We start from the raw sequence: 14,067 nt of genomic DNA on the forward strand, positions 1-14,067 counted from the left end.
TTCAAAGGCTCCATAGTTGGTGCCGTGACTAAGATTGTGTCCAAGCGGTTCCTTTGCTGTCACACCACCCTTTCCACCTGCCCAGGGCTCTTCTGGGGCAGGAGCAAGAGCCCTGCACTCTCGCAGGCTAAGAATAGGCATCCATTCAAATGATAATTAAAAAACATTTGTCCATAGTCTCTCATGGTTCCTCTCCCCCAGGGGAGGGGGGTGGGGGGATGGGTTAGCCTGGTGATGGGTATTAAAGAGGGCACGTTCTGCACGGAGCACTGGGTGTTATAAGCAAACAATGAATCGTGGAACACTACATCAAAAACTAATGATGTATGGTGATTAACCTAACAATAAAAAAAATTTTTAAAAAAATTTGTTCAAGAGGGAGATATATATATGTATATGTATGTACATAGTCACTAATTCATTTCCATTGTGTGAACAAAGCTCAACGAAGTATGTCCCAGCTTTCCGTAATTCTGGTTCTCCTCTTAATTTTCGTTTATAATTTTCTGGGCCAGAACCCTTCTTGGAAGGCACATTAGAGGTTTTAAATTGTATATAATCAGATAAATCCCTCTCCCGTGCACAGCCCTATACCATATATTCTTCAATACTGGTATTCCAACCAAGTGTGACAACTGACTTTAATGGAGCTGCCATACACACATGTACACCCAAGGCACAAAAGTCCTCCAGGAATATAAATCAGGGAGTGACTTACTGTTGTTACCTTAATTTCCACTTAAGGGTACTCTCTATTTTAGCAGGAACCAAACAAATTTACACATAAGCAATGGTGTAAGGCATCCTGTATAGAAACCTCACATAACTGGTGCTAAATAGTCAATATAAGCACAGGGATGGCTTGACCCAACCCAGGCCCCCTACCCCTCCAGCCCTCAGATTCCTTTTCTGCCTTCTCCACTAGAGTGTGTGCTCCTTCACGATAGGATCATACTTCTGTCATCCACCATGGTGACTCCTAACCATGAATTTCAGGCCCAATTTTGACACATGCTATTATGAATCTCAAACTAATATGTATATATTATATATATTTATATAATATAAAAATATAGTAAATAAATATTTAATATATAATTCATTATATATTCATATATATTTTATATTTATATATTATATATTTATATATAATGAATTATGTATTATGTATCTCATATCTCATATATTATAATTAATAAAATAGAAATATATTTTAATATATTCTTAAATACATACATTTAGAGTTTTTGGTTTTGTTTTTTATAACAAAGATATGACAAAGACATGCAATGTAAAGGGCACCACTGTGGTACCTCAGTATCTCAAAGATCACCACTCTTACGACCTTGGCATCTTATCAAGGCTAGTATATTAGCAGAGAGCCAACTTCACGGGTTTTGTTGCAAGCTGATTCAAAAAGCTGTTGCAAGCTGAATTTGTATGCCAAGCCATGCTATAAATGGGGTCATGTCTTTGTTATAAAAAACAAAACCAGGAGATTTTGAGGCTGTAGCTTTTTTAAATTATTAGGAGCATGGGGCTACACTTTACTTAGCATGACTTCCTCCCTTCCCTGTGGTATTCATGAGCTCTCCCCCCGGATTCCTGTGTGAAGCTCAGATAGACGACCCCAACCAGTCCCTCTCCTCACCGGTGGCTCCTTGGCAGTTCTGTCCAGCTCTGCAGAGGCAGAAAGACAAGAGCGCAGCCATGCCAATCTGCTCATGACCAGCGACAGTTGGCTCACTTCCACCCCAGCACACACCAAGAAAGTGTGTGCGAAAACTTCACTCCTCTAGAGGAAAACCTAAACTGAGCATTACACACATAGATAGTTTTTTCTGTAATGACACAATGACATCTATTTCTACCTACCAGTAAAAGACAAAAAATTTTGGATATATACAAAAGATAATTAGTTACTGTGCTTTTTAAATGGTCCTTGTAACTTTAAGCTTCACCCTTGTCTGGTAAGTAGTGAGAAGTTAGGTAAAATCTCCCCCAGTTTTTCTGACAGGTGATTTGCCAGTTTTTGTTATTTTTCCACCAGGACCCAAATCATACCTTATTTCAGACATTCTCCTCTATACAAACAAAGGGTCTAAAATGAGCCCCCGAGGCCTCTGAATCATTAAAGGATAAAAAGTCACTCTCTTTTTCAGTGGTTACAAGGGTATGAATGAGACTACTAGGGGGAAAGGCAGTGTGCTCCAATAAGTGAAAAGTTAGGCCAGAGAAGGGGGCTGGTGCTCCAGAGATCCCCAGTATGAAGAGCAAGCCCGTCCTTTTCCTTCTGGCAGTGAGGGCTGTAAAAGTCAAGAGAGCCCACACTTCTTCATCCCGCCTCTGACTTCTCAATTCACTTCTCCAGGGTCCTGCCAATGTAAGCTTTAAGCAATTAAATCCCTGAGGAAGCCCGCTCTTCTTGCTAGCCAAAAATTTCTCTCATTTCCCCACTCACACGTCTACAGAACTCACCTGATCCCCTCCCTTTCGTTCCTCTTTCAGACATCCAGGTGTGAGCTTTAGAGAACTATGAAACCACAAGCTACAGTTCCTGAATGATTTTCTAATCCCTCCAACCCATAAGCGTGTACTTCGCACATCACATGGAACCAGGTACACAGAAAGGATGACTGAGTCAGCAAGGAGCTCCCCCCAAGGCTTCTGCTCTTCACTTTCTCATGCCAAGTCACTCCTTCCAAATGCAGTTCCAGGTTCTCCCAACCACTCTGGGAAGACGCTTCTGAGCTCCAACACCAGTCTGTCCTAACCTGACAATTGGCCCCGTAACACCTTGGGTGAACCCTTACTTTAGCACTGTCTACCTCCCTAACTGCATCCGTATATTTGATTGATTACCTGTGTCTTTCCTTGCCTATGACCTTCTAGAGAGAGCAGGCATTATTCCTTGCTATCACTGTCTCTTCAGCACATAGTATATGTTCAGTAAAATGTTGGAAAAATGAACTGGATAGATAAATGAATATATGGACAGATAGATGGATAGATGAATGGACCTATTTGGGGAAATAAGCCTACGATAAAAATTACTGAGGTACACAAAGACTCTAAGAAGCATCATAAGGCAGATTTTTTTAAAAGTATAACAGAAGTCAGAAACAATCAAGGTAGACCCAAGTAAGGAAGAAAAGTAACATAATAAACAGACATTCAGCATGAGGGGTAAAAGCCATGTTAATTCATATTATGTGAAACTTTAAGTCACACAAAAAAATTAGAACAGAAATAACCTGGATTCTTATATCGACAATGAAGAATCTTAATGACCCCTTTGGTTGTCTGTGTATATAGACTTACGCACCAAGAAAAAAAGGCTCTTACTTTATTCTGGTTGAAGTAAAAGAACAGTAGTCATTGATAAATATTAAAATGGAATTTAAAACACTAATTTTTACTGAGATATGACTCTGATGCACATCGAAAACATTTGGAGCCAATGGACTTCTAACCAAAGTCAGAAAGAAGTTCCAAAAAGTCAAAGACCAATCCTTCTGAAGTTTACATTTTTAGAATAGTTTTGCAACAACATGAAATCTTTGAATTGAAAACATTCTTCGGGTGAGAGCTTAGCAAGATGGCAGAGGAGCAGGAGACCTGGATTTCGTCTGGTCTCAGGAATTCAGCTGCATAGGGATCAAACCATTCTGAACACCTACGAACTCAACAGGAGATTGAGGAAAAGAATAGCAACAACTCTCTGAACAGAAAAGCGACCACATTCTGGAAGGTAGGACGTGCGGAGATGTGAATCTGAGGCGATATTCGGGAGGATAGACGGCGGGGGAGGGGGCCTCCCTCGGCCGCTTCTGGCAAGTGCTAGAGCCGCGGAGCACAAAATCGGACCGTTTAGAAGTCGGCTCCGCGGAGGGACGTCGCTCCAGTGGCTAAGCGGGGGGTGGAACCCTCGCGGGACAGTGTGGTCTCAGGACCTTCGGGGTCACAGAAAGTCCAGGGGTGCCTGAGTGCAGCAGAGCTCCCAGGTATCGGAGCGGGGAAGCCGGCTGCAGAGACGGAGCCGAGGCGCGGGCTCTCGGCTCGGGGTTGCCATAAACCGTGATCGGTGACAGTCGGGCCACTGCTTCTCCAGCAGGGACCCAACAAGCGGCAGATCTGGGGAGACTCCCCTTCCTCCCTCGGGAGGAGCGGCGCGGGAGCGCACCGCAGGGATCTGCTGGGTTTGCAGACTCCACACTGAATCAGGTGCCAGGGATAGAAACGCTCGGTCACAGGCCGGGTGAGTGCGGAGTGAGGCCAGAGACCGGGGAGACGGGAGCGATTGACTGCTTTTCTCTGGGGGCGCACTGAGGAGCGGGGCCCCGAGTTCTTGTCTCCTCGGGGCAGAGATTGGGAGGCCACCATTTTCACTCTCGTACCGAGACCTTGCAGGGAACAAAAGCTCCCGAGAGCAAACCGGAGCAGATTCCTTAGCCTGGACCAACAAGGGCGGGGCAATTCCGACTCTGCCAAAGACTTTTGGGAACCACGGCAACAGGCCCCTCCCCCAGAAGATCAGCAAGAACAGCCAGCCAAGACCAAGTTTACCGATCAATGAGAAGGCAGAACTCCAGCGCTAGGGGAATACTGCACATAGAATCCATGCTTTTTAACCATGATTCTTCAGTCTTTCAAAGTTAATTTTTTTCACTATCTTTTTTTTTTTAATTTTTCTTTTTCCCTTTTTCAACCAACATCTTATCAATCCCTTTTTTAAAAAAAACATTTTTATTTTTCATTTTTAGAGTCATATTCTATCCCTTCATAGTAGTTAACCTGATTTTTGGCATATATATATATATATATATATAAGTTTTTCTCTCTTTAAAATTTTGAGATACAGTTTCTTCTAACAGATCCAAATATACGCTAAATCTCTAGTGTATGGCTTTGTTCTAGTCTCCTGCCTGATCACATTCGCTCCCTTTTTTTTTAAATCCTCTTCTTTTTTCAAACAACTTCTTATCAACTCCTTTTATAAAATTTTTTATAATTTTCATCTTTACAGTCATATTCCATCCCTTCATCATATCAACCCTTATTTTTGTACATATATAAGTTTTTCTTTCTTTAAAATTTTGGGAGGCGCTTTCTTCTAACATACAAAAATACACCCAAAATCTAGTGTGTGGCACTGATCTATGCACCAGCCTGATCATATTTGATCATATTCTGTTTTTTGTTTTGTTTTGTTCTGTTTTTGTTTGTTTTTATCTTTTTCTTTTTTTTTTTCTTTTTCTTTTTTCTTTCTTTACCTTTCTTTTCCCCTGGCTTCAGGTCTTTTCTGATTTGTTTAGATTATATTTTCTGGGGATATTGTTACCCTGTTAGCATTTTGTTATCTCATTCATCTATTCTCCTCTGGACAAAATGACAAGATGGAAAAAATCACCTCAACAAAAAGAACAAGAGGTAGTACAACTGCCAGGGACCTACTCAATACAGACATTAGTACGATGTCAGATGTAGTATGAAGTCAGAATCATGACTTTAAAAATACCAGCTGGGCTTGAAAAAAGCATGGAAGTTATTAGAGAAACCCTGTCTGGAGAAATAAAAGAACTAAAATCTAACCAAGTCGAAATCAAAAAGGCTATTAATGAGGTGCAATCAAAAATGGGAGCGCTAACTGCTAGAATAAATGAGGCAGAAGAGAGAATCAGTGATATAGAAGACCAAATGATGGAAAATAAAGAAGCTGAGAAAAAGAGAGATAAACAACTACTGGATCATGAGGGCAGAATTCGAGAGATAAGCGATACCATAAGACGAAATAATATTAGAATAATTGGGATCCCAGAAGAAGAAGAAAGAGAGGGGCAGAAGGTATATTGGAGCAAATTATAGCAGAGAACTTACCGAATGTGGGGAAGGAAACAGGCATCAAAATCCAGGAGGCACAGAGAACCCCTCTCAAAACCAGTAAAAATAGGTCAACACCCCGACATCTAATAGTAAAACTTACGAGTCTCAGAGAAAAGAGAAAGTCCTGAAAGCAGCTCAAGAGAAGAGATATGTAACCTACAATGGTAGAAACATTAGATTGGCAACAGACCTATCCACAGAGACCTGGCAGGCCAGAAAGGACTGGCATGATATCTTCAGAGCACTAAACGAGAAAAATATGCAGCCAAGAATACTATATCCAGCTAGGCTGTCATTGAAAATAGAAGGAGAGATAAAAAGCTTCCAAGACAAACAAAAACTAAAGGAATTTGCAAACATGAAACCAGCCCTACAAGAAATATTGAAAGGGGTCCTCTAAGCAAAGAGAAATCCTAAAAGTAACATAGACCTGAAAGGAACACAGACAATATACAGTAACATTCACCTTAGAGGCAATACAATGGCACTAAATTCATATCTTTCAATAGTTACCCTGAATGTAAATGGGCTAAATGCCCCCAATCAAAAGACCCAGGCTATCAGATTGGATTTAAAAACAAGACCCATCAATAATGCTGTCTGCAAGAGACTCATTTTAGACCAAAAGACACCCCCAGATTGAAAGTGAGCAGGTGGAAAACCATCTACCATGCTAATGGACACCAAAAGAAAGCTGGGGTGGCAATCCTTATATCAGACAAATTAGATTTTAAACCAAAGACTGTAGTAAGAGATGAGGAAGGACACTATATCCTACTTAAAGGGTCTATCCAACAAGAAGATCTAACAATTGTAAATATCTATGCCCCTAACATGGGAGCAGCCAATTATATAAGGCAATTAATAACAAAGGCAAAGAAACACATTGACAACAATACAATAATAGTGGGGGACTTTAACACCCCCCTGACTGAAATGGACAGATCATCTCAGCAAAAGATCAACAAGGAAATAAAGACTTTAAATGACACACTGGACCAAATGGACTTCACAGACATATTCAGAACATTCCATCCCAAAGCAATGGAATACACATTCTTCTCTAGTGCCCATGGAACATTCTCCAGAATAGATCACATCCTAGTGTGCCAACCGGTACCAAAAGATTGGGATCATTCCCTGCATATTTTCAGACCACAGTGCTTTAAAACTAGAACTCAGTCACAAGAGGAAAGTCAGAAAGAACTCAAATACATGGAGGCTAAAGAGCATCCTAGTAAAGAATGAATGGGTCAACCAGGAAATTAAAGAAGAATTAAAAAAATTCATGGAAACCAATGAAAATGAAAACACAACTGTTCAAAATCTTTGGGATGCAGCAAAGGCGGTCCTAAGAGGCAAGTATATAGCAATACAAGCCTTTCTCAAGAAACAAGAAAGGTCTCAAATACACAACCTAACCCTACACCTAAAGGAGCTGGAGAAAGAACAGCAAATAAAGCCTAAACCCAGCAGGAGAAGAGAAATAATAAAGATCAGAGCAGAAATCAATGAAATAGAAACCAAAAGAACAGTAGAACAGATCAACGAAACTAGGAGCTGGTTCTTTGAAAGAATTAACAAGATTGATAACCCCCTGGCCAGACTTATCAAAACGAAAAGACAAGTGACTCAAATCAACAAAATCGTGAATGAAAGAGGAGAGATCACAACCAACACCAAAGAAATACAAACAATTATAAGAACATATTATGAACAACTATATGCCAGCAAATTAGATCATCTGGAAGAAATGGGTGCATTCCTAGAGATGTATCAACTACCAAAACTGAACCAGGAAGAAATAGAAAACCTGAACAGACCTATAACCACCAAGGAAATTGAAGCAGTCATCAAAAATCTCCCAACAAACAAAAGCCCAGGGCCAGATGGCTTCCCAGGGGAATTCTCCCAAACATTTAAAGAAGAATTAATACCTATTCTTCTGAAACTGTTCCAAAAAATAGAAGTGGAAGGAAAATTTCCAAACTCGTTTTATGAGGCCACCATTACCTTGATCCCAAAACCAGACAAAGACCCCATCAAAAAGGAGACTTACAGATCAATATCCTTGATGAACATGGATGCAAAAATTCTCACCAAAATACTAGCCAATAGGATCCAACAGTACATTAAAAGGATTATTCACCATGACCAAGTGGGCTTTATCCCTGGGCTGCAAGGCTGATTCAACATCCGCAAATCAATCAACGTGATACAATACATTAACAAAAGAAAGAACAAGAACCATATGATCCTCTCAATAGATGCAGAAAAAGCATTTGACAAAGTACAGCATCCTTTCTTGATCAAAACTCTTCAGAGTATAGGGATAGAGGGTACATACCTCAATATCATAAAAGCCATCTATGAAAAACCTACAGCGAATTCATTCTCAATGGGGAAAAGCTGAGAGCTTTACCCCTAAGGTCAGGAACGTGGCAGGGATGTCCACTATCACCACTGCTATTCAACATAGTATTAGAAGTCCTAGCCACAGCAATCAGACAATAAAATAAATAAATAAATAAATAAAAGGCATCCAAATCAGCAAAGAAGAAGTCAAATTCTCACTGTTTGCAGATGATAGGATACTTTATGTGGAAAACCCAAAAGACTGGAGCAACCACTCTGGAAAACAGTATGGAGGTTCCTCAAAAAGTTGAAAATAAAGGTACCATGCGATCAGCAATTGCACTACTGGGTATTTACCCCAAAGATACAAATGTAGAGATCCGAAGGGGTACATGCACCCCTATGTTTATAGCAACAATGTCCACAATAGCCAAACTGTGGAACGAGCCAAAATGTCCATCGACAGATGAATGGATAAAGAAGATGTGATACACACACACACACACACACACACACACACACACACACACACACACAATGGAATATTATGCAGCCATCAAAAGGAATGGGATCTTGCCATTTGCAACGACGTGGATGGAACTGGAGGGTGTTATGCTGAGCGAAATAAGTCAATCAGAGAAAGACATGTATCATATGACCTCACTGATATGAGGAATTCTTAATCTCAGGAAACAAACCGAGGGTTGCTGGAGTGGGGGTGGGGTGGGAGGGATGGGGTGGCTGGGTGACAGACACTGGGGAGGGTATGTGCTATGGTGAGAGCTGTGAATTGTGCAAGACTGTTGAATCACAGATCTGTACCTCTGAAACAAATAATGCAATATATGTTAAGAAAAAAAAAAAGATAGCAGGAGGGGAAGAATGAAGGGGGGGAATCGGAGGGGGAGATAAACCATGAGAGATGATGGACTCTGAAAAACAAACTGAGGGTTCTAGAGGGGAGGGGGGTAGGAGGATGTGTTAGCCTGGTGATGGGTATTAAAGAGGGCACGTTCTGCATGGAGCACTGGGTGTTATGCACAAACAATGAATCATGGAACACTACATCAAAAACTAATGATGTAATGTATGGTGATTAACATAACAATAAAAATTAAAAAAAACATTCTTCAGAGGTGTCTGGGTGGCTCAGTCAGTTAAGCATCCAACTCTTGATTTCAGCTTAGGTCATGATCTCACAGTTGTGGGATCGAGCCCCACGTTGGGCTCCATGTTGGGCATAGAGCCTGCTTAAGATTCTCTCTCTTCCTCTTCCTCTGCTCCTCCCCCCGCTAAAAAAAAAAAAAAAAAAACAGAGAAAACATTCTTCAAAGCCACCTAATCTAACCATCTTCTCAGAGCAAGATTTTTCTCTTCATTAATCACAGAAGTATCCAAGGCTTGGATTTCCTGGTTTCATAAGACAGTCTATTCTGTATTTTGACAACTCTTATTCTTTGGAAATCAATGTTTGTAATAATTCCAAAACTGCCTCCTTAACACGTCCACCCAATGTTCTGTCAAAGACAACACAAAATAAATGTTCGGCATTTGAGAACAGCTATTTTGTGGTTCTTCCCAAAAATGGCAACAAAAAAATATCTCTAAAAACTTTTTACCAGATTAATCATCCTCTCCCCTCCACCTCAGACTTGGGTAGTATAGCCTAGAGATGACTCCACTGGAAGATTTTTCTTACAATGGTTTACTTGACAATTCAGGTTTGATTAGCATTGTTTTTTTTTTATTTTGTTTTGTTTTGATTAAACTAATCACAGAATTTGAAATCATAACTTCAGAATATTTTTACGTCATGTACATAACAAAGTATAATCAAAGGATGTTTAAGAAAAGAATGTATAATGGTTGATTCTCCTATTTAAACAAAGGACATTTTGTGTTCACAGCAACCAGGATCATTACCGGTATAAAAGGAAGGTGAACAAAAAAGAAGATTTTTATTATTTAGACCACCATTTTTCAAAATTTGAAGTTGATAACCAGCACCAATCAACAGGAGAGCTTGTTAAATTGCAGATTCCCAAATCAGTAGGTTTAGAGTGGGACCAGAGAGTTTGCATTTTTAACAAGTCCCCAAGTGCTGTGAATGCTGCCCAAAGGTGGGCCATACTTTGAATTGCAAGGATATAGAAGGCTGTTTGGATAAATCACAGAACTGTGCTTAAAAGAAATGACCAAAAAAAAAAAAAAAAAAGATGGAGGTGTTAATTTCAAGGAAAGATAACTCAGCCCTCGGTCAGGTGCAATCATCAAGTATGTGATGATCGTGGTTTTGTGGGTTGAATTGCGTCCTTCAGAAAGATATATGGAAGCCCTAACCCCTGATATCTGTGAATGTGACCTTATTTGGATGCATTTAAGATGTAAATGAAGATGAAGTCATACCAGAATACAGTTGGCCCTTAATTCAATGCAAGTGGCATCCTTATAAGAGGAGTAGAATAGACACAAAGGTAGACGGGCACTGAGGGAAGGAAACGTGAAGAGACACAGGGCACAGACACAAGGCAATGTGACAGTGGAGACAGCGATTGGAGCGACATATCTACAAGCCAACAATCGCTGCAAATACCAGAAGTTAGGAAGGGGCAGGGAAGGATCCTCCCCTAGGGGCTTCAGAGGGCCCCTGGCCCTGCAGACACCTTGATTTTGGACTTCTGGCCTCCAGAACTATGACAGCATAAAAGTCTGTTACTTGAAGCCACTGGGCTTGTGGCCCTTTGCTGGGCAGCCCTGGGATACTGATACACCGAGGTGGCACACAGTGACTGGGAGGACCCACAGCCCCTCCAGGAAATCAGGAATCTGTGTGGTGGCCTGCTGAGGGCAAGTGCCTAATATGGTGGGAGGGCACCAACATGACACCACATGACAATAGCCATGAGACAAAATGCCACCTGCTTGGGATAATTCAGGGCAGAATGCATTTATATCTCAGCAGACGAGTAACGTCTAAGCCACCTATGTGGGAAAAAAATCTGTTTACATTAGGTTTTAGCAGGATTATTAAAAGAGGTTTGGAAAGTAAGGTATCTCCCCTTTGGCTGCACGGCAGAATTACCTGGGGGGCTGTGAAAATCACATTAATGCTTGGGTCCCACCCCTCTTCTACATCTACGTTTAATTGGTCTGGGATAGGGCCCCAGCATCCATGGGTGGAGGAAATTCCTTCGGTGGTTCTAATGTCTAGCCAGGGTCAGAACCGCTGCCATAGACCCAAACCTTCAAATGCAGGATGGGCTTAGGAAACACGGTCTGAGAGTATTCCTCCTCAGTGATGTACTTTGGGCCTAATCTGAGCAACACTGTGTAGCCTAGAGCTGGGAATACGGGGGGGGGGGGGGGGGGGGGCGGCGGATAACCAGCTGCCGGAAGGGACCCAGGCACTGCAAACAGAATTTTCCAGCTGAGCCTCAACAGACCATGTTGGGTGTTCACACTGCATGTGTTTGCCTTCCCCCATGGATCACAGACCTGTGCTGCCACTTGTCCGAGGTCTGCAAACAGCAGCTTGATATCTCTTGATCCATTTTCTAGTTGTTTATAGTGGGTGGGTGTATTAGTTTCTCAGGGCTGCCATAACAAAATACCACAGACAGGGGTGCTGAAGACAACAGAACTTTACTCTGTCCCAGTTCTGATGGCCAGGTGTCCAAACTCAAGAGGACGGCCAAGTTGCTTCCTTCCTGGGGGCTCAGAGGCAGAATCTCACCTCTCTCTTGGATTCTGGGGTAGCTAGCAATCCCTGGCATTCCTTGGCTTGCCAGAGGCTTTCACTGCCTCTGCCGTCACGTGGCTGTCTTCTCTCTGTCCCTGTGGTCTCTTCTCCTTATAAGGACCACTAGTCATACTGGATGAAGGGCCCCCTCTACTCCAGTTTGACCTCACCTTAATTCATTACATCTGCAACAAGCCTACCACTAATAGGGTCACATTCCGAGGTTCTGGCAAGGACAAGAATTTGGGGTGACGCTGTTCAACCCAGTACAATGGGTCAGTGCAGTCCCTGTCACTCCAAAATACTCCACAACAAAAGTCCTCACTTGGATTGCAAACTCCCTGCCAGACGATTGGTTCTCATGTGCCTCTGTGCCTTTGACCACACTCCACACTATTGCATCGCACACTTTGACATGAATTAGAGTCACATACTGAACACTAGCCAAGTATTCTGTAAGTGCAGACTTCTGGGCCCACCAGGCTCTGCTGGGACCGAGTCTCTGGGGATGCAGATGGGGAACATGCATTTTCCAGGGGTCCTGGGTTGTCCTGATGGGTTCAGGCCATGCTCTGCACACTGGGGAGACTCTGGTCTGGGGTTTGACTGCAAAGAATTTGCAGTGATAAGGAGCTGAGTTCAAATTCTCACAGGGTGTATTAGAGTTCTCCAGAGAAACAGAATCAATATGAAAAAATGTGTGTGTGTGTGTGTGTGTGTGTGTGTGTGTGTGTGTGTGTGTGTGTGGAGAGAGAGAGAGAGACAGAGAGAGATTTTAAGAAATTGGCTCCCAAGATTAAGGAGGCAGACAAGTCCCAAATCCGCACTATGGGCTGGCAGGCTGGAGACCCAGCAGATAGCAAATGTTGCAAGTAAAATTCAAAGGCCATCTTCTGGCAGAATTCTCTCATGCTCATGGGAGGTCAGGCTTTTGATCTTTGCATGCTGACAACTGATTAGATGAGGCCCACCCACACTATGGAAGGCAAGCCGCTTTAATCAAAGTCCACCGATTTTAATATTAATCTCATCCTAAACACCTTCACGGAAACATCCAGAATAATGTCAACCACATATCTGGATACTGTAGCCCAGCAAAGTTGACACATAAAACTAGCCATCACGTAGGGATCTCATCGAGTCCAGCAGTGAGAGAGGGCTAAAAAAGAAGGGAACAGTGGAGGGGAGGTAGGGGCAGGTTGGCACATCTTAGGTTTGTGTTTCTCTGAGCAGGATCCTTATACCACCAGCACTGGAAGCTCCACATGGAAACGCAAATCACGGGGCTCCATTCAGGAATCACTGAATCAGAACCCAAGGGGTAGGACCCAGGCATCTATATTTTAAACAAACTCCCCCCCTGGTGCCGCAAAGTGAGTTTAAGACCTCGTGTTGACCCACCGAGTGCAGATCGAGACTGGCCAAAGCGTCCGTTCTACCAAACATGTCTGTCACAAAGCACTACCTGTGGGCCTTTCTGGAAGAAAGCTACTGAGCAACAACCTGAGGCAGGAGGTGGCCCTGGAGTAGAACCTTGAGACCAATGGGATGTCATGGGTAGCAAGGGTGGTGGGCACTGAGGGACGGGAAAGACAGGGAGCGAAGGTGCGTGCAGGGTTGGGGCCCAGACACAGTCCAGACAAGGACGTGGTGGTAAGGGTGGGCCCCTGGCTGGGGAGTAGAAAGCACAGGAATTCAAATGTCAGTCTGTATTTCGTGTGCAAACCACAGCGGCTCCTTGACAGCCCTGAAGTGATTCTCCTCGGTTTATAGCGTCTCAGTTTTAGAATCTTGGGACAATAGAAAGCATCGCAATAAGAGGACAGATTAAAACGCTTTTGGAAGTGGCTGCCGTTCCCTGGCAGGAGCACAGAGTGACGAAGTCCACCTGGGCCTGCAGCCCGCGCCACGTCAGCAGAGGGTTTGCGCCCCTGTCCACATCTGAAACTCGGAGAACTTCAGGCTGGAGACTGTAAATCTCCCTCTGAGTTGGCAGTCTTTGGTGTGATTCATTCATACCAGATCCCGTCGGAGCCTTCCCAGGTCCCGCTCCACTGGGTGCTTGGGAACTGGGTGAATGCAGAACCAGA

The sequence above is a fragment of the Eumetopias jubatus genome, unplaced genomic scaffold (assembly GCF_037043125.1).
Source record: "Eumetopias jubatus isolate StellerSeaLion01/CBP00866 unplaced genomic scaffold, mEumJub1_p1.0 scaffold_6, whole genome shotgun sequence".
Classification (NCBI taxonomy): domain Eukaryota; kingdom Metazoa; phylum Chordata; class Mammalia; order Carnivora; family Otariidae; genus Eumetopias; species Eumetopias jubatus.